This window comes from Galeopterus variegatus, unplaced genomic scaffold, assembly GCF_000696425.1.
Source record: "Galeopterus variegatus unplaced genomic scaffold, G_variegatus-3.0.2 Scaffold1122, whole genome shotgun sequence".
In the NCBI taxonomy this organism is placed as follows: Eukaryota; Metazoa; Chordata; class Mammalia; order Dermoptera; family Cynocephalidae; genus Galeopterus; species Galeopterus variegatus.
This window is the reverse complement of record NW_007727233.1, coordinates 148,376-169,277: the sequence shown is the minus strand read 5'-3', so window position 1 is coordinate 169,277 and position 20,902 is coordinate 148,376. Positions and strand designations below refer to the sequence as shown.

General features: G+C 37.1%; 1 pseudogene; it reads right to left on the bottom strand.

The window, feature by feature from the left end:
* Positions 1 to 6,594: 6,594 nt before the first annotated feature.
* On the bottom strand, positions 6,595 to 18,882 carry LOC103592309 (annotated as a pseudogene).
* Between the last annotated feature and the right edge of the window lie 2,020 nt (positions 18,883 to 20,902).

Below are 20,902 nucleotides of genomic sequence, written 5' to 3'. Positions count from 1 at the left end.
AGCTAGTATTTTTACTATCAATATTATTCCTAGTATTGTAATGAATAATTGATGGATAGAAGGGAATAAGAAATAACCGCCCAGCTTGGAAGTCTGGTAAATGATCATGCCATTAATGGAGACAGGCAGTAACTGTAATAGCTAACATTTATCGGGAGTTTACCATATGCCAGGCAGTGTTCTAGGAGGTTCACGTACAAGATTGCCCTTACTCCTTACAGGAATCCCAGATATCATTATCCATAGTTTACAGATGAAAACACTGAAGCACAGATAGGCTGAGTATTGTGGGCCACACAGCTAAGGAGTTTAGGAACACAGGCACTTTGATCCAGGAACTACATATTTACCACCAGTCAACAAAGAAGAAGCCAAGTCCTAGGATGGGGAAGAGAGATTTTTGGTGAGGGGAGAGATGTATCATTAGGTTGTTTGAGTGTAACCTGCTCAGAAACATTAAGTGGAGTAGTATAGTAGTAAAGTTGGAAATGCAGGTCTGTCCATATGTCATTTTCTACTCAAAAGAAAGACCAAGGAATGGAGAACCTGAGACAGGAAAGCAGGAAGAGCTATTGCTAACAGATTAATCAAAAAATGCAGAGGTGTTTCAAACATCACTTGGCAAAGCAGACAGAAAAGGACTGGAATAATACAAGTTTGATTTCCATTCAACGTCTCTTGAGGCAATCCATGTGTGAAGGGAGAGGCACGGTATGACTCCATTCTCCCAACATTTACGTCTCCAATGTCAACCGTGAGATGTTCGGTTGGAGCCCTAGTGTCCTTCCTTGAACAGCACTGTCTCAATGAAATAAATGGGACATCAGGAAATTTCCTGGTGGAGATACCCATCAGGAGATCTCAGATGGCAGAGAAAGAAAGCATCTGCCTTCTCTGCTAAGGGCTTTATCACTGGCTTCTGGGCAATCGGCAGCCAGCATACCTTGTCTGGTTCTCACAGCGCTCACTTGGCAGCCACTGCTGAGGGGAACATCCAGAATCAGTGAGCTTTCCTACTGAGTGATTTCACCCCTGACAGAGCACTCACTGAAGGCTGCGGGGAAGCTGGAGTCACAGCTGCTAATCCCAAAAGTTTGCCTGATAAATCTCCCTTCACCCTGAACTTGTCTCTGTTCTTTAACACCTAAGAATTTTCCTTCAACCTATTTCTAGATTGTTACTACCTCTGGTATCTGGAATGTTTTCCTCTAGGATAGACAACATCTGGATTATCTGCCCAGCCCATGACATATTCACCCTTTCTAAGGCTGCACCAGCACACATACACAGCCCTCTGCACTCTAAGTTTCTACCAAATGAATCCATCCCCCTGGTTCTAATTGGGCTAGAGATGGACACATGACCCTAATTCCATCAATCAGATTCTCTAATCTGGGCATTTAGAATCTCTGGATGATGGGAGCTGATATGAGCTGTGAGCTAGGAGACATCATTTTGGAAAGCTCCTTTTGGCATAGAAAGATAGATGCAGGAAGCAGATGTCCAGGGAGCTCCAGATCCTTGTTCCAGTCCCTTCTAAGACCTAGCTGCACTCTCTACTTTTAGATTCTATGATATACCCCTGTATTTGTCAATAAATTACTTCTTCTGGGATTAAATTAGTTAGAATCACTATTGGTTACTTGCAACCTAAACAGCCTCCACTAAGACATGTAGTAAAAGGGATTTTGTGTATATGTAAGTATTGCTAGAAATTTCACTCTCCAGAAGCCCAAGATAAGGGAGCACTTTCTCACTGTAATAAATTTTCAGGCAAAAAATAACAGTGATGATGATAAACAAAGTTGATTATACTTTTTGCTTTTCAAAGTGTGTCTGCCAATTTATGTTTTTTAATCAGGGATGTTGGTATGGCATTAAGGATCCCATTTGTAGAGAGAAGATGAAACAAAGAAAGAAAGATACCATGATCCATCCCAAGTGAGGCCCCACTTCTTTCTGCATCCTGGGTTTTCTATGTAGTCATGTTTGAAATAAGGAGTTTGAAGATTTATGGTGTTATTTGTGATAGATATCTGAGATGGAAGGATTATCGATTTTGAAAAGCTAATCATCATTTGATCTCTTCTTTTTTGAAAATAACATAGAAAGCTAAATTCTTCTGAATCCACTTACAGTGAAAACAACATATATTCAAGTTTTCCTTTTGAAGAGTGTTGTGAAAGACTAGAAATGGCCTTTAATATGCAAGATTATTATATAAAATTCAATGTATGAAAAACAAGCATTTTGTTCATAATATATTTGCAAGAGCACAGGAATACATGCATCCTATTACCACTATTACTCACCAACTGCCTCTCCCTACTTCTCCTGGCTCTCATAACACCTAATTTTTTATGCTTGTTTCTACATCAGCAAATGTATTGCCTTAACATCTGTTTGGCCATACTAGGCTGTAAACTTGTTGATGTTACAAAATCTATTTTGTCTCCATATTCTCAGCCCCTCGTACAACACCTAGTACATAAGCAATTATCAACTGTTTGCTGGATGACAAAAAGTAAGTATATTTCATCCACCTAAAAAAACTATAATGATTTCAGGGACAAAGAGCGTGTCACTTTAGTATTTGTGGGGATCAATTCATGTTTACTAAGTGTATGTTCCTTCATGCATGATATGCATTTTTGTTAAAAGCTATGTGGAGGAAAAGGATAAAAACAAAGCATTAGACATTATTCTTACTTTGATGAAATTTACAGAAAATATGCTTACATAAAAGGGCGTCATGCTAAACATAATCATTTAAAATCATCATCACCACCATCTACATCATTAGCCTATTTATTATTTGTTATATGTCAGGCACTGTGTTAAGTTCCTCACGTGAATTATTTCATTCATTTATCACAAGCCCTCATAAGATTAGGTGCTATTACTATTCCCACTTTACAGAATAAGAAACTGAGGCTCAGAACGTTTTCAGTAATGTGCTGAAAGTCACACAGCTAATAAGTGGCAGAATGGAGTTTCAAACTCAAGTCTGCTCATCTCCAGAGTTCGTACCTAACTAGATGCCAGAAAGAACTATACCAACTGTCAAGGTAGTAAGAGTTCAGAGAACGGAGAAAGCAGTGAAGCAAGATAAAGAAAACCCTGGATAGAGCTCAGAGTATTTCAACCTGAGCATCTTTACCTAGACATAAGGCATAAATTGTAAAATAACAGTTCTAAAGCAATTTTTTAAGAAAAGTCTTTAAGTAATAGTACAAAATGGTTTCTATCGTATCTGAAAGCTTGACAATGACCCAAATTTACTGACTAAGGTTAAATTGGAAGGCTCCCAGGCATCAGGGCAGAGAATGGGGCAGGCCTAGTTGGGATTTATTGTTCCTGAGGAGAGCAGTGGCCCCAGCACCACTAATCAGATCATACATCAGCAGAGTGATTACTGTTGACTCTTCCAGACACCCAGAAAGACAAACAAGAGGCTTGAAAGCAAACGAAAGCAAAATCTCATAAGCTCCCTGGTCTCGCACGAGAGAGCTATGAATCACCTTGGTAAAGGATTCATCATCTTTAGATGTCACCTGGGTCATAGCAGAGTGTTAAGTTGTGTGCAGGATGGCTTATATCACAGATACAAAAGGAAAACGCCAACAAGAACAGGGGCAATAACAACACCCAGAAACTATTAGTGAGAATGAATTCCCTTTACAGGGATGTTTACATAAACAATGTGATTGGAGAGAGCACTGAATGGGGAGGTTAGACCTGAATTCTAGTCCCAGTTCTGCCATTATCTACCCTGCAGGATTCTGCTAAAACCATTTGAGCCTTAATTTCCCCATTTATCAAATAAGTGGTTTGCTGATGAATGCTCTTACTTCTTAATTCTTTAAACTAAATAGATTCTAGGTGCCAACATATTATTTATGAAAATTATGGTAGAGTGAAAGTCAGGATTGTAAGTCAGTTTACCACTCAAGAAATTCCCTACCCTTCTCTGAGCCTCAGTTTCCCCATCTCTAAAATAATTATGTTAGATTAGATGGCCTCCACAGTCTCTTTTCGCTAATGAAGTCTTGGAATCTATATTTTTTAAATCTCAGAATACTAACTCATATAGGAAATAATGTGGGTGATTATTTTGCTTCTAAGAAGAAATATTTTCTGCTCACCCAGGAGTCAAATGCAAGTAAAATTCTGAAATAAAACAGCAGAAGGATAGATCTCATTCTGACAATACTAACAAATCTGTGTCCTAACCCACAAAAGAAATGTATAGGGATTTTTACAGGCAGAAACAGAAATAACATTTTCAAAACTTTCCTGGTAAGAATGCAAATGCAAATACAGTTTTGCTGATCAAGTTCAGCTGTGTAGAGTCGCCAAGGTCAGGGGTGCAAACTCAGGCATGATGATAAGGTAAACAAGAACATATCTTTATCCCACCATCTCCTCCCTTAACACTGTGCCTTGAAATCGTGTGTGTGTGTGTGTGTGTGTGTGTTTATAACCTACCCGGATATCTTTGATTGACAGGTTTGGGCAGTGCTCTGTGACAGACACTAAGGTAGTGTGTGTGTGTGTGTGTGTGTGTGTGTGTGTGTGTGTGTGTGTGTGTGTGTGTTTATAACCTACCCGGATATCTTTGATTGACAGGTTTGGGCAGTGCTCTGTGACAGACACTAAGGTAGACGTGTGTTAAAGTATCAAAGTAAATTTTCAAACAGACTATAAAAATAGGAAAACACAAGATTTATGCACATTCTACCATGTCTACATCTACGGGAAACAATATCCACTCAATAGTTAAGTCAGAATACCAGATACTGCTAAGACAATTCTAATTCCAAGAATAATCTTTTTAAACATTTTTAAGCAATGATATCATTGGCTAACTTCAGTGCTCTGAAATCTTGTACAGCTTCTGTTCTCTTGGAGTTCCTGTACCTCTGCTATTTAGTCACTATACAAATATGAATGAATTACTGCAAAACTCTCCCAATCCCCATCCAGCTTTTTCAGTTGGAACGTGGAAACAAAAATGAAGATAAAATCCCTTTGTCTTTCTTACTATAAAGAAAAACATAAGATACAAAGATTTAGATAGAACTACACAGTGCCTTTGAGAACAGAGGCAATCCAATTTCCATTCTCATACATGGATTTTCTAATCTTTCAATTGGTTAAAACAACTGCTTTATTTTAGAGAGTTGTGGTAAAGACAACTTTTTTTAAATGTCAAATTCTTTGGAAAATTATGAAAACCCAAGTGATATTATAATTGTTGTCATTATTTTCATCATCATTTAAACACAATAAGATATTATATAGTAGTTGGAAAAGAAAAAAAATGCCTTTACTCCATATATTTTATTTTAAAAATAACTGTACCTCATACAATATGGGACTTGAGAGGCCTAAAAGAAATATTACTTTTTACAGAAAGATTACTTTTTACAAGGAGGAACATTTGCATCCAAAGGAAATTCTGTGACTACACAATTGTTCCAATCACCCATCCTTGAGGGGTACATTTGGAGGGGACAACACCATCAACAGAGTTGTCAATAATGTTTTCAATCAGCATCTTGCTGACTCTTGAGTCAAATGACTAGGCGACGCCTAATTCACACAGCAGTGAGCTTTTGCACACACTCTGTGGATGGGAAGCATGAAGAATCTGGCTACAGGAAAAGAGAAATCAGTCTGGTGTACAAAATGAGTATTTTACAGTTTTAGAAATATATTTTGCTGCTATATATATATATAATTAAATATGTGCCACATCCATGAGTTTTGGCTTTGAAGTTTACACACCATAAGACGTATAATGCTTAAAATTAAAAGTTTGGGCGAACAGCCAGGTAATTTCTGTAGGATGGGGGTTGGGGGGGTTAATAAATTCAGTCTGCCTAGCCTTCAGTCCCAAATACTCTTAAGTTTTGCAGATGTGGTGCCTGATCATAGCTATTTCCTTTGAGTAGTGACTGAATTTGGCTCTGTGGTATGAAAGGCAAAACTTAAAAATCTTAAACTTACTTATAAAAATGCTAACTCAGTTTTATTTGTTAGTAGCCACTAATAAACCAAAACCAAGACAAACTAGCTAGAAGTAGCAAAGGTTAACGAGTTCTTCAATTTGAAGAATAAAATGAGGCTCACTGTTGGGAAAATAGAATAATTTAATCAGGCCCCCTCACCTCAAGGCATGTTGGGGTGGTGCAGAATTCTTTGTGGGCAGGTTGTGTGTGGGCTGAGTTAGTGCCCCTGCACGGTGCCGCCAGCTATATATTGCCTCAGGTAGCCTCTGCTCCACGCAGCCATGCTTTCCAACCTACGGCTTCCAAGAACCTGTTTGCTGGTTACCTAGCTCATAGGCCTGTGTGTAAGGGGTCTGGTGACCCAGCCTGGCGTGTGAGGGGTCCAGGGACCCAGCCTGGCGTGTGAAGGGTCTGTGACCCAGTCTGGAACAGGCTTGAGGGGTCTGTGAGCTCCAGATCCAGCCCTGGTTCGACAACTGGTGTAGTTGAGTAGCTTTACAATTGGCCCAGTCAGTGCAGGATTATGTGCAGGTAAAAGAGCCCAACAACTGGTGTGGTCAAGTAGCTCCACACTCACTATTTAACCTGCTTCTTGCTTCCCCAAATGTGACAGAGTCCGGGTATACAAATACTCACGTGAATCTTTTAATTCTACTGGATCTGAAAATAGCAACAGAAATGTTACATGGGTTAATGAAATCTGAGTTCTGTGCAACAGTGTGACAGACACCATTGGGTAACAATCTAACAGTCATTCCTCCCTTTCTTTCTTGCCAAGAGAATCTCAATTTCTTCAACTTCTTCTGAGTGGCCATATCCTTCGGGGAGGCTGGGTTACTCCAGAAAGCCTTGATTATTCTAAGCTAATCAAGGAGGTTTTATTCTCCTTGCAAAGACATAGCTTTAGGCATAAACTTATGACCCAATTTTAGCCAATAAGATACAAAGCAAAGTGTATTTGGGGACTTCTAGAAATGCTTCACATTCTAAATAAAGGAAAAATATTGAATGCTCCCATTTTCTAATTGGTCACCATTGTCTGGGGTGCTGCTTTGAACTGCCTTGAACCTGGTAGCCCACAAAGGAGGACAAGCTGACATGGTAAGGTGGTAGAGAAAAAAAACGGGAAGAACCTGGGTCCATGACTCAAGTCACTGAACTGCTGGATTAACCAACTTTGGAACCTATCTCTAGACTTCTAGGAGGATGAGATAATAAATATTCTATGGTTTATATCAATTTTTATATGGTTTTCTGTTACTTGCAGTCAAAGCACACTGTTATATACTTCCACCCCCACATTAAAAATTCCAGTTCTGCCATAAGCTCAGTACCAAATACATATAGTCTTAAAATATTGCAGTCACCCCACTTACAGCTCCCTCCTTCTATATTACATGACTGGAAAAAACACTGGGTCATAGAAAATATAGTACTTTTAGCAATTTTACCTTGTCTGATAAACAAAAGGTGATGCTTACTTTATTAAGATATCATGAAAGAAAAAATGGTATTAGAAAGAGTTTGACTCTAATATAAACCGTGCGTAATAACCCTTCTGTATAATCATAATACATATTCAAGGCTCTGAGAGGTCTTGCAGCAATAAAACCTAACTAACTTTATTTTACTTATCAGGAGTTTGTTTTTCAAACTTATTTAAGAACAGAAACCTTTTTCCCCACATGAGATGTATTAATGGAGAATGGGTCAATTAAAAACAAAGCAGAATGGATCAATACAAACATATAAAGCAGAATGGATTAATCACAAACACACTTTGAGAAGCACTAACTTATAATAAGAGTTTTTACTTAAGTACCTTGGTGCAAAATGTTTTGAAGAAACTTCACCATTTAAGCTTGCCTATTTGTAGGAAAATGTGTTAAAATGAGAATAACTAACCATTACTGAATGCTTACTCTGGACTGGTGCTGTCTTAACCCCTTTAACTGATCAAGTGCAGATACTATTATGAACCCTATTTAATAGATGAGGAAAATGAGGCACAGAAAGGCCCTATTACCCTAGATGTACACTGCTCACACTGTTGTTTGTAAAAGGAAGAACTTTATCTTACACTTCAAACTAAGAGCCAGTTCTATCACTAGACATGCATTCCTCACACTGATTTAAATTGGCTGTGAGTAACTTGGCAAACCTCATCAGAATACCATGCATGGGAATTCAGTGTCAACTCTCATCTTAAAACCTGGGCTGATGGCTTCAGGATGTGGCAGTGTTGGTATGATTTGGAGACACTACTAATTAAAACCACAGTTGGATTGAATTTAATCCTGGCACAAACAGCTTTAGCCCTCCTCTTAAAAGCATTTGCATGTGTAGAAACTCTTTGCAATTGTTTAGGATTTAACTTTTTTTAATGCCCATAAGACCTTGGCAGATCTTGCACAAACTTAGCCCTCCTCTTAAAAGCATTTGCATGTGTAGAAACTCTTTGCAATTGTTTAGGATTTAATTTTTTTTAATGCCCATAAGACCTTGGCAGATCTTGCAGAAATGAAAGATAGCTGAACATTAAAAGGATTCTGAGCATCTCGGCACAACAATAAGTTTCTTGAAGATAGGAAATGTATTCCAAAATGCTGATATATGGAGCATAAAAATAAATATTTGTAAGTCAGTTTCTACTGTTCCATGTTTTTATCATTCTAACTAGTATATACTTTACCTAGTATTTTTACATGACTGTTATGTACAAAATACATCTTCTCATTTAAGTACAGTGAAGGTCATCAAATAAAGATAGAATATCCATGTCCTTATAATATTTTAATAACCTCTTATTTGTCATCTGACTAACAACCAAGTGATGAAATGTCATTTTAATACCCTAAGTTAACCTACATAGACAAACGCCATGATGGACAGGGATATTTGCACACGTACTTATATTATCACAAACAGTGGAAATTAAGGAAGATAAACAACTAAGTTTTAGATGAAGACACCATAGTTGTAACTCTTAAAAACAGGAATTTGTTTCTAAGGTCAAAAGGTTCAGCTAAGAAGTGCGCTGCTTTTCAAATTAGATTGCAACATTCTCCATCACACCAAGTGTTGTATTGAGACACTTTAGAAGGAAGGGAAACTGTATCTAAATATAACACAACCACTTCTATTCATGTGATGCTTTTCAATGTGTTTTGCAATTTTTTTTTTTTACTTTTAAAAAGTGTGGTACTGTTCCTAAAATGGAAAGATATACAGATGTTCTTGTAGTGATGTCATTCCAAATATAGATGGAGATGAAGAATGCTCTTATCCATGTGAGCCTCAAAACAACTTTGAAAATTATTCTAAAGGCTGAGGGTGTGGTGGAGGTGATCAGATGCAATGTGCAGATGGTGTCTGATGTGTCATCAATTTTTATTTGCTCATTAATCCTCAGAATATTGCAATGATAGGCATCCCTCCATAGCTACATTCCTACAATTCTAACAAACTCTCCAAAGTGTCATTAATATATAGCAGAAGTTTTCCTCACAGTAGTGGGTGGTAGGAGATTTTGCCCACTCCTCCAAAGACTATTGCAGAACTGTCACGGGAATGCAGATGCCTTTGCCTCTGGCCTAGGCAGTTACTGTCATGATTATGAAGGGGACATAAAAAGATCAAAACAACCTAAAAAAAAAAAATCGAGCCATCTTGAAAAATCTTAATTCTGGCGAAAAATAATACATCAGTTTCTGAGAATACAAAAATGCCTTTAAATTTGTCACTGCTTGGTGGAAGGCAGATGGAGACCTAGAGAAACATCACAAGCTTAGCAAGAGTCCTTAGGAGCAAATGCACCAGGTTGTTAAGTTTGACATGCTTCCCAAGTAAAATGCTCTGCAAAGTGCTCGTTTCTATCATCCTCATTTATGTGACTTTAAAAAGAATTTTGAGTTATAATTGACATACATTAAATTGCACATATTTCATGGATACAGTTTGGTATTTTTTGACCTATGTTCACCCATGTGGAAGTATCTCTACCACGAGGATGATGAACATAACTACCAGACCCAAGGGTTCCCTTGTATCTCTCTATAATATCTCTTTGCTATCCCTCTCCAATCACCCCCTTCCAACCCAAGCGACCACTGACATAAATCTTATGTTTCTATAGGTTAGCTTGCATTTTCTTTTCTTTTTTTTTTGTCTTTTTTTTTTTTTTTTACTGGCCGGTAACAGGATCGCAACCCTCGGTGTCACACCGGTGTCGCGCCCGTACCCGGACCGGCAACGGGATCGCAACCCTCAGTGTTGCGCCCGCGCCGCACTCAGCCAGTGAGCGGGAACCGGTCACCACATGGGATCCGAACCCTCAGCGGGAGCGCCACCGCACTCCCAAGCGGCGCACTCTCCAGTGCGCCACCGGGCTGGCCCAGCTTGCATTTTCTAAGATTTTATATAAATGAAGTCATACAGTATGTACTCATTTATTCTCTGGTTTCTTTCATGCAGCATAATCATTGTGAGATTCATCAATGTTGTTGCATGCATCAAAAGTTTGTTTTATTGCCAAGTAGTTTTCCACTGTATGAATATATCCCAATTTGTTTAACCATTCATCTATTGCTGGGCATCTTTGTTGTTTCTGGTTTTTGTCTGTTACATACAAAGCTGCAGTGGACATTCATCTATACGTCATTTGTGTGGGCATATGCTTTCTTTACTCCTGGGTAAATACCTAGGAGTATAATGATGGGTCATATTTAAGTGATTATAAGTTTAACTTCTTAGGAAACTGTTAAAGAGTTTTCCAAAGCAGCAGTACCATTTGCAAATACGTCATTTGTGTGGGCATATGCTTTCTTTACTCCTGGGTAAATACCTAGGAGTATAATGTTGGGTCATATTTAAGTGATTATAAGTTTAACTTCTTAGGAAACTGTTAAAGAGTTTTCCAAAGCAGCAGTACCATTTGCATTACCACCAGTAATGCATGAGATTTCCAGTTGCTCCACAGACTCACAAACACTTGGTATTTTCAGTTTCTTTATTTAACTTTGGCCTTTCTAGGGGTGTGTAATGGTATCTCCTCGTGGCTTAAATGTGCATTTCCCCTGGTGACTCATGATTTTTAGCACCTCTTTATGTGCTCATTTTTTCATTTGTGTGTGCTCCTTGGTAAAATGTTTGTTTAACTCCTTACCCCATTTTCACTGGGTTGCTTCTTTTCTTATTATTGAGTTATAAAAGTTCTTTTATAGCCTAGATACAAATTCTCTGTATATATCTGCTTTGCAAATATTTCTCCCCAGTCTGTGCCCTGCGTTTTCATTTTCATAATCATGCTTTAAAAGGAGCAAAAATGATTTTTTTCTTTTATTCTTTCTTTTATTCTTTTATTCTTTTTTCTTTTATTCTTTCTTATGCCTTTTGTGTCATATGAGAAAATCTTTGACAAACTCAAAGTCACTTAGATTTTCTTCCTATTTTTCTTCGAGAAGTCTCCAGAAATCCAATAGTTTTCTGTTGCTACTGTTATTGTAACATATATCTGTACTCACACCGTGGTAAATTGTAAAAAGTGTTCTTTCCTTTGTTTCATATCACCACGAAAACTTGTTCTCTACAATGGAGTAGGGCCAGAGGGTGATGTTCACTTTTGATAACATGAGGAATGCTCCTATCCCCTTCTTTTGAAAAACTTGCTAAGAATACAAAGAAAAAAAATGTACAATGTTATATAAAACACATATGGTCATAAAAATTGCTGTTGAACTCCAAGAAGCCTCCTGCTGATATGAGCAATGATATAAATGTTCAAAGAAGTCCATGGTATCGTGGATTGTCTCCCTGTAGTGGGTTGGGACTGTATATAAATTAATCCTGGCTGAAATGGAGGAAGATTTTAAAAATTAAAAATAGATGCCATATTAAATCTTCTGAGACAGTATTTAAAACTGAAGACTACATAATTTAAAACTTTGGATAAGTTGCTTCTTGCCTTCTTTTAGAAGTACTTTTTCCCTGGTGAGTCATAAAATTATAACTGCAATGTGGTGTGCTTTTTTAACTTTTTAAGAGGTACATACTCTTACTGAAAAATAGAAATTATGTGTATGTTCTTTTATTAATAACTTTTCAAAGATAAAAAGTGGTGGATGATTTAAAAATAGGAGATAATATTTCAATTAATGTCAACAAAAATTTTACTGATTTCCTATTATGCATATAACCAAATGAAATGGTGGTCATGGGGAGATAGAAAACTGAATAATAAACTCTGCCCATAAATATTAACTTCTTACAGGTGTTCTATTAGTTAAAAAGATGTTTAACCTCATGCAAAGCACATCTAAGGCAGAGGTCAGGAAATGGAGAGATGATTTGCACCTGGAGGGAACAGAACAAAGCTTTTATATCAAAACTTGGTGGAAATTTAGGTTAGTTTAGGGATTATCTCAAAATTAACTATGCAGAGCTTGGACACGAAGTGCTATAGGAAGACAAATAGACCAAATAAAGAGTTATTGAACAGATGCAAGGTGTCAGTGATAAATAAGAACAGCACACCCCACGCAGGAGCCATTGTGGGAGAACCTGGGACAACAAGCATGGAGAAATACAGTAAAAATTATCCTTAGAAGATTAGTGGGACAAGAGTGGAAAGAATGGCTCAGAGGAAAGAAGGAATCAAACAAAAAGATATTTGCAGAAACTGGGGTATAAAATAGAAAAAGAAGAGCAAATAAAACCCAAAGTAAGCAAAAGAAAGGAAATATAGGAAAATAAAATATAATAGGTAAATCAATCAAGAAAAAAAAACTAGAGAAAACCCAGTTTGTTAAAATGATAAATAAAATTGAAAAATCTCTAGCAAGATTGACCAGAAAAAAAAGAAGATACAAATCACCAATATCATGAATCAGAGAAGTGACATCACAACAGATTCTACGGATACTAAAAAGATAGTAAGCAATATTATAAGAACTTTATGTCCAATAAATATGACAATGTAAATGAAATGGACAATTTCCTTGAAAGACCCAAATTACCAAAGCTCATTCAAGAACAAGTAGATAACTTAAATAGCAAATGTCTATTAAAGGAATTAAATTTGCAGTTAAAAACCTTTCCACAAAGAAAATTACAGGCCCAGGTGTTTCCCCTGGTGAATTCTATGAAGCATTTAAGGAAGAAATAATGCCAATTCTAATAAGTGCTTCCAAAAAATCGAAGAGGAAGCAATGTTTTATAACTCATTAAATGAAGCCAGTATTATTCCAATACCAAAACCTGGCAACAACATTAAATGAAAAGAAAACTACAGACCTAACCAACTAAACAAACACTTTTTATATACAATTATATAAAAAGGATAATACATCAAGAATAAATGGTACTTATCCTAGGAACACAGAGTTGGTTTAATATTCAAAAATCAATCAATATAATTCACCATATTAACATATTTGTTTTAAAAAGTATGATCACATCAACAAATACAGAAAAAGCATTTGACATTTCCAACATCCATTCCTAAAAATACTCTAGCAAGCTAGATATGAAAAGGAAATTCTGCAGCACGATAAAGGGCATATATAACAAACATACAGACCAGTATGTTTTCACCTACTGATGAAAAACTGAATGCTTTCTACCAAAGACCAAAAACAAGGCAAACATGTCCACTCATCACTTGTATTCAACATTGCCTTGGAGGTTCTGGCAAGTCCAATAAAGGAAGAAAAATAATTTAAGAGCAGGCACATTGAAAAGAGAGAAAGAATAATACAGGGGCAAGAGAAACTTTTGGGGGTGATGGATATGTTTATTATGTTTATTATCTTGATTATGATGATGGCTACATGAGTACACACACACACACACACACACACACACAGCCTCCCTTTACTTTAAGTCATCTCTAGATTACTTATAATGCCTAACACAATGTAAATGCTATGTAGATAGCTGTTATGCTGTATTATTTAGGGAACAATGACAAGAAAAGAAAAACATTTGTACATGTTCAGGCCAGATGTAGCCATCCTTTTTTCTTTCTAATAATTTTATCCACAGTTGATTGAATCCATGAATGAGAAACTCATAGGTACGGAGAGCCGACTGTGTGTGTATGTGTGTATACATATATATTTACATATAAACATAAAATTATGTGCTTTAAAATATGTGTGTATGTGTATGTGTGTGTATATATATATATATATTTACATATAAACATAAAATTATGTGCTTTAAAATATGTGTGTATGTGTATGTGTGTGTATATATATATATATATTTACATATAAACTCATCAAGTTATGTGCTTTTATAAACTTATGAATTTATGTGCTTTATGTGAATTTTACTGTATGTCAATTATACCCCAATAAAGCCTTTACAAAAAACTATAGTCCTAATAAAGGTCTCAAATGGCTTATATTTCAATATCATGTCCTAGTTCCAACTACTGTATAATTATGAGGTTTCATGGAAAGATTTGTATTATCTGTCACTCTGTTTTTCCATGAACTTTTTGAAGTACCCTCATATTCAACCCGCATATAGTTTTCCTTTTCTATACAATCCATGTGGCCATGTGAAAAAGTGCGGCCAATGAGATGTAAGTATAAGTGTCTACTAGTGAAGGTTCTGGAAAAGCTTTCCTAAATAAAAATGAAAGATATCCAATGAGGACAATTCTTCACTCTGCCCCCTTCTCTCAGTCTGAAACTAAACATGATACCTGGGAGTACAGCTTCCAGGCACTTTCAGGTAAAAATTTTAAAGAATTTTTTTTTATTGGTTATGAATATTCATGAGATACAAAGCTGATCATCACCCCTCAGGCCCAAGATGTGAAGTTCAGATTCTTGCTAGCAGCATACCCATTACCACAAATAGCATTTGTACCCCGTGTCCCCTGCCTAATTAGCCCAGACCTCTCTCCCCCACCCCTCTTTCTCCCCACTCCACTTTGTAGGCTAAAGAATGTTCTATCCTTCTGCAAGTCCAACGCACCACTGTGGTCTTTCTTTCCTTCCTTCTTTTATTCTCAGGAAAATGTTTTAAAAAAAAAATTAAAGAGTCACTGGTCCTGACAAGCAGCTAAATCAATGCCCGCCTCTGTCTACCTCCCTGGGTGATGTTTCTAAAATGAGAAAAATAAAGCTCAACTGTTTATTTCACTGTTTGTCAGGTTTTCTTTCATTAGCAGCTAAATTAATTTTTACAGACACACTTCCCATATTCCTGAAGAGAACATAGCTCTTTCCTACCCTTCTTGACCTACTACTGTATTATTAACCACTTCTCTATCAGAATCTTACTGCCCTGATTCTTTTTCTAAACTTTTCTTGCCTTTTTTTCAGCAAGTGTTAAACTACAAAGACATTTCAGGAAAACATTGGTATCCTTTTACCTAGCTATGAAAACTTAATTAATTCAATGGTCAATAAGCACATGAAAATATGCTCAACACCATTAGCCACCAGAGAAATTCAAACAAAACCACAATGAGATACTACTTCACACCCACTGGGATAGCTATAATCAGGAAGCTAGATAATAACAAGTGTTGGAGAGGACGTGGAGAATGTGCTAGTGGGAATGTAAAATGGGGCAGGCACTTTTGCAAACAGTCTGGCAGTTCCTTAAAGGGTTGAACATAGAGGGACCATATGACCTAGTAATTGCACTCCAAGGCATACAGCCAAGAGAAATGAAAACATATCCACACAGAATTTGCACACAAGTGTTTATAACAGCATTATTCATAACAACCAAAAATGGAAACAACCCAAATGTCAATCAACTGGTGAATGGATAAATAAAAGGTGGCATATCCATAAAATGAAATATTATTTGGCCATAAAAAAGGAATGAAGTACTGATACTTGCTAAAACATATAGGAACCATGACAATATTATGCTAAGTGAAAGAAGGTAGTCACAAAAGATGACACATTGTATTGCCCATTTATATGAAATTCCACAACAGGCAAATCTATAGAAATGTGAAGTAGATGAGTGGTTGCCAGGGGCTGAGAGAAGGATGGATATGGGGATTGACTGATTGCTAATGGACACACAGTTTCTCTCTGGAGTACTGAAAATGTTCTAAAATTGTTGTGGTAGTGGTTGTACAACTGTGAATATACTAAAAACCACTGAACTGTACACTTTTTGAAAGAGTGGATTGTATGGTATATAAATTAAATCTCAATGAATCTGTTACATTAAAAAAGTAATTAAACACTCTTAGGATGAAGTTTTTGGCTTTAACCTCCCCACAAGGACCTATCTTATTAGGTAGATTTGCCTGTTTTCAATCATCTTTCTGTGGTAAGTTTTACAAAAGAACCACTAACAGGAAGTGCCCTAAAAGCAGAGGTCAGAACCAAGTGTAGATTTCTGCATGGCTTGGTAAGCTCTGGCAGAAAACCACTCACCACTTACTATTTTGGTTTGCCAATATGTAAATTATGGTCATGTCATAAGGATGTCTTAAGTAGCTCACATTTGTATCATGCTTATAACATAGAATTTGGATCTAATGATCCAAAATTCTCTTCCAGCTCTAAAATGTTATGAGTTTAGGATGCCATTTGATCTCACAATCCCAAGTAGAAAGCAGGCCTACATTATTACATGATTATTGTCATTTAACAGATGATAAACCTGGTAAAAAAAAAAATTGTACCTTAGATTTAGTCAATAAATATAAGAAATCATGTATTTATACTGGAAGTTGATTTCTGGACAATCCTATGGTTAAAGTATTTAATGGAGAGGCTAGCACAAGGGTCAAGATTAGATAGATAGATATAGATGCAGATATATAAGATATTTTATATATCTATATATACACATATACATACATATATATATACACACACACACACACACACACACACACAGGCAGGCATACCTCAGATATATCATAGATTCAGTACCAGACCATCACAGTGAAGTGAGTTACACAAAGTTTTTGGTGCCAGTACATATAAAAGTTGTTTACACTGTACTGTAGTCTCTTAAGTGTACAATAGCATTATATGTGTAAAAAAAAAAAAAAAAAAAATATATATATATATATATATATACACACACACACACACACACACACACACACACATATATCTTAACTTAAAAAATACTTCATTGCTAAAAAAAATGCTCACACTCATCTGAGCCTTCAGCAAGTAGTAATCTTTTTGTTGGTGGAGGGTCCTGCAGCCATGTTGATGGCTGTTGACTGATCAGGGTGGTGTTTACTGAAGATGAGGGTGGCTGTGGCAATTTCTTAAAATAAGACAACCATGGATTCTGCCACTTCAGTTAACTCCTCCTTTCATGAAAGATTTCTCTGTAGCTTGCAATGATCTTTCATGGCATTTTACTGACCATGGAACTTCTTTCAAAATTAGATTCATTCCTCTTAGACCCTGCTGCTGCTTTATCAACTAAGTTTATGTAATATTCTAAATCCTTGGCAGTCATTTCAGCAATGTTCACAGTGTCTTCACTCAGAGTAGATTCCGTCTCAAGAAACCACTGTCTTTCTCATCCATAAGTAGCAACCCCTCATTTGTTAAACTTTTATCATGAGACTGCAGCAATTCTGTCACATTTTCAGGCTCCATTTCTAATTCTAGTTCTCTTGCTATTTCTACCACATCTGCAGTTACTCCTCCACTGAAGTCTTGATCCCCTCAAAGTCATCCATGAGGGTTGGAATCAACTTCTTCCAACTCCTTTTAATGTTGATATTTTGACCTCATCCCATGAAATCATGAATGCTCTCAATGGCATCTAGGAAGATAAATCCTTTCCAGAAGATTTTCAATTTAATTTGCTCAGATCCATCAGAGGAATCACTATCTAAAGTCAAAATTACTCTTTGATCCATGGGCTGAAGAATGGATATTGTGTTAGCAGGCATGAAAACAACATTATTCTCCTCGTACATCTCAATCACAGCTCTTGGGTAACTAGATGCACTGTTAATGAGCAGAAATATTTTAAAAGAAATCTTTTTTTCTAAGCAGTAGGTATCAACAATGGGCTTAAAATATTCAGTAAACCATGCTATGAACATATGTGCTGTCATCCAGACTTTGTCATTCTATTTACAGAACACAGGCAGAGTAGAATTAGCATAATAATTAAGGGCCCTAAGATTTTCAGAACAGTGAATAAACTTTGGCTTCAACTGAAAGTCACCAGCTGCATTAGCCCCTAAGAAGAGAGTCAGCCTGTACTTTGCAGATTTGAAGCCAGGCTTTGACTTTTCCTCTCTAGCTATGAAAGTCCTAGATGGCATCATCTTCCAATGTAAGACTGTTTCATCTACATTGACTATCTGTTGTTTAGTGTGGCCACCTTCATCAGTGATCTCAGCTGGATCTTCTGGATCACTTACTGCGGCTTCTACATCAGCACGTGCTGCTTCACCTTGTGCTTTTATGTCATGGAGACGGCTTCTCTCCTTAAACCTCATGAACCAACCTCTGCTAGGTTCAAACTTTTCTTCTGCAGCTTCCTCACCTCTCTCAGCCAATACAGAATTAAAGAGAGTTGGAGCCTTGCCCTGGATTAGGCTTTGGCTTCAGGGAATGCTGTGGCTGGTTTGATTTTTCATCCAGGCAACTTACACTTTCTCCATATCAGCAAAACGCTGTTCACTTTCTTATCATTTGTGTGTTCACTGGAGCAGCCCTTTTAATGTCCTTCAAGAACTTTTCCTTTGCACTCACAGCGTAGCTCACTGGTGCAAGAGGCCCAGCTTTTGGCCTGTCTCAGCTTTCAATGTGCCTTCCTCACTAAGCTTAATCATTTCTAGCTTTTGATTCAAAGTGAGAGACGTTCAACTCTTCCCTTCACTTGAACACTTAGAAGCCATTGTAAGGTTATTAAGTGGCATAATTTCAATATTGTTGTGCCTCAGAGAATAGGGAGGTGTGCGGAGAGGAAGAGAGACAAGGGAACAACTGGTCAGTCGAACAGTCAGAACACACATGACATTTATCTTTCAAGTTCACCGTCTTATATGGGTGTGATTCATGGCACCCTAAATCAATTACAGTAATAACATCAAAGATCACTGATCACAGATCATCATGACAGATATAATAATAATGAAAATTTTTAAATACTGCAAGAATTACCAAAATGTGACACAGAGACACTAAGTGAGTGCATGGTGTTGGAAAAATGGTACCAGTAGACTTGCTGGATGCAGGGTTGCTGCAAACCCTCCATCTGTAAACAACACAGTATCTGTGAAATGCAATAAAGCAAAGCACAATAAAACAGGGTATGCCTGTACGTACACACACACACACACACACACATATTACTTAGATAATTATTTAGAATGTTTTCTTAAGAATTGATTTTAAAAAGCATAAAATCACTCATGAGCAGATTATTTTTAACAAGCATTAGAAGCCAAACACGTCTTCACATTTTTCTTTTACGCATCTCTTCATTTACAAGCCCATGCTTTACATTCATTGAGAATCCCCAAACCACAGCTCAATCAGTTCACTGCTCATTCATTTTTTCTCTGATAATTCCATCATGTCACAGAGTAAGGAGTCTTGACTTATCTTCTTCTATTGTCTCAGTTTGTCTTTTTCCTTCTTTCTTTCCTCTGTTATTATTAATTCATGACACTTAGGCCTGACCTGCCTTTATAAATTCTCAAATGCCTCTTTCCAAAAGAATATAAAGCCCATTATAGAGCATCTGGCAGGAGGCAGTACTTTATAAAACTCTGCTATACAGTAGAGAAAATATATCTCTTTTAAAGTTTAAAGATTTTTCCCCCTCTACAAAAGACACTCAGAGAAAAAAGCTCCTTTTAAAATGCTTGCCATGTCACTTCATTAATATTTACAGTTCTTCTTATGCTGGTGGCAACTTACTGGATATCTAAGCATGCTTCTACTGTAAAGGGCAATTTTTCCCAAGCTTTTTCATGGACTTTTCGAACAGTAGATCAATATTCACTTGGTGGGTTTTGGTCCTTGAAGATACCTAATTGCCTTTGATTCTTCTTTCCTAAATATTTTGTTTTATTGTGGCCTTCTTTTGAACTCCACTTGCTAAGGAAGGGGTGCTTGTTTCCTCACCAACATTCTTCTCTCCTGTTCCTTTTGATTGTGGGTTCTTTGTGCTGATGGAGTGCTGGTGGCATGATTGTGAAATGAGCTATTCCCAGGCTGCTACCAACTCATTGGTGCCTTAGTGCAACTTAGAAAATGGTGCCCTTCTCCACAGCAGCTGCAGCCTTGCAGGTGCCCGACTTAGTGAGCCAAGGGCAGGATTCAACACCCCTCACCCCCTAAACCAGTTGCCTCTGGGCAGAGCATATTCACAACTTTCAGAAAGCCACTAGAAGTGATCACAATCCAGATCTGTGTTCTATCTTCCTTCTATTCTTCACAAATTCCTATTAACAACTAGCTATATTCAGTCAAGCCACCCTGATCCCAGATAGCATCTGCAACCTAACCCCTGTCCTCTGGGTACTGCTCTCAGTGTGGAGCTTTATTTCAACAAGCAAATAGCAACCCTCCTTGACTGAGCCTGAATCAGTCACAGCTGTGGGTAAATAAGGCAGTGGTTCAATAGGTAGGAAAGGATTGCATATGCTAATGTCAAACATCCATCCATTCAAGTCTAACATTTGCTATGTGAATGAATCGGAGGGATTTACTCAGCCTCTCTGAGCCTCAAGTACCTTATCTGTAAATCTGAGAGAAAAACAGCCATCTCACAGTGTTGTAGGGAGGAATAAATGAGAAGTTTTATGTAAAGAATTTAGCACAGTGCCTGGAGCATAACGAGCTCTCAAAAATGGCAGTTGCTGTAAGTCTTGTGCGTGTCATTCTTAAGAACATTTATTGATGGGTAAA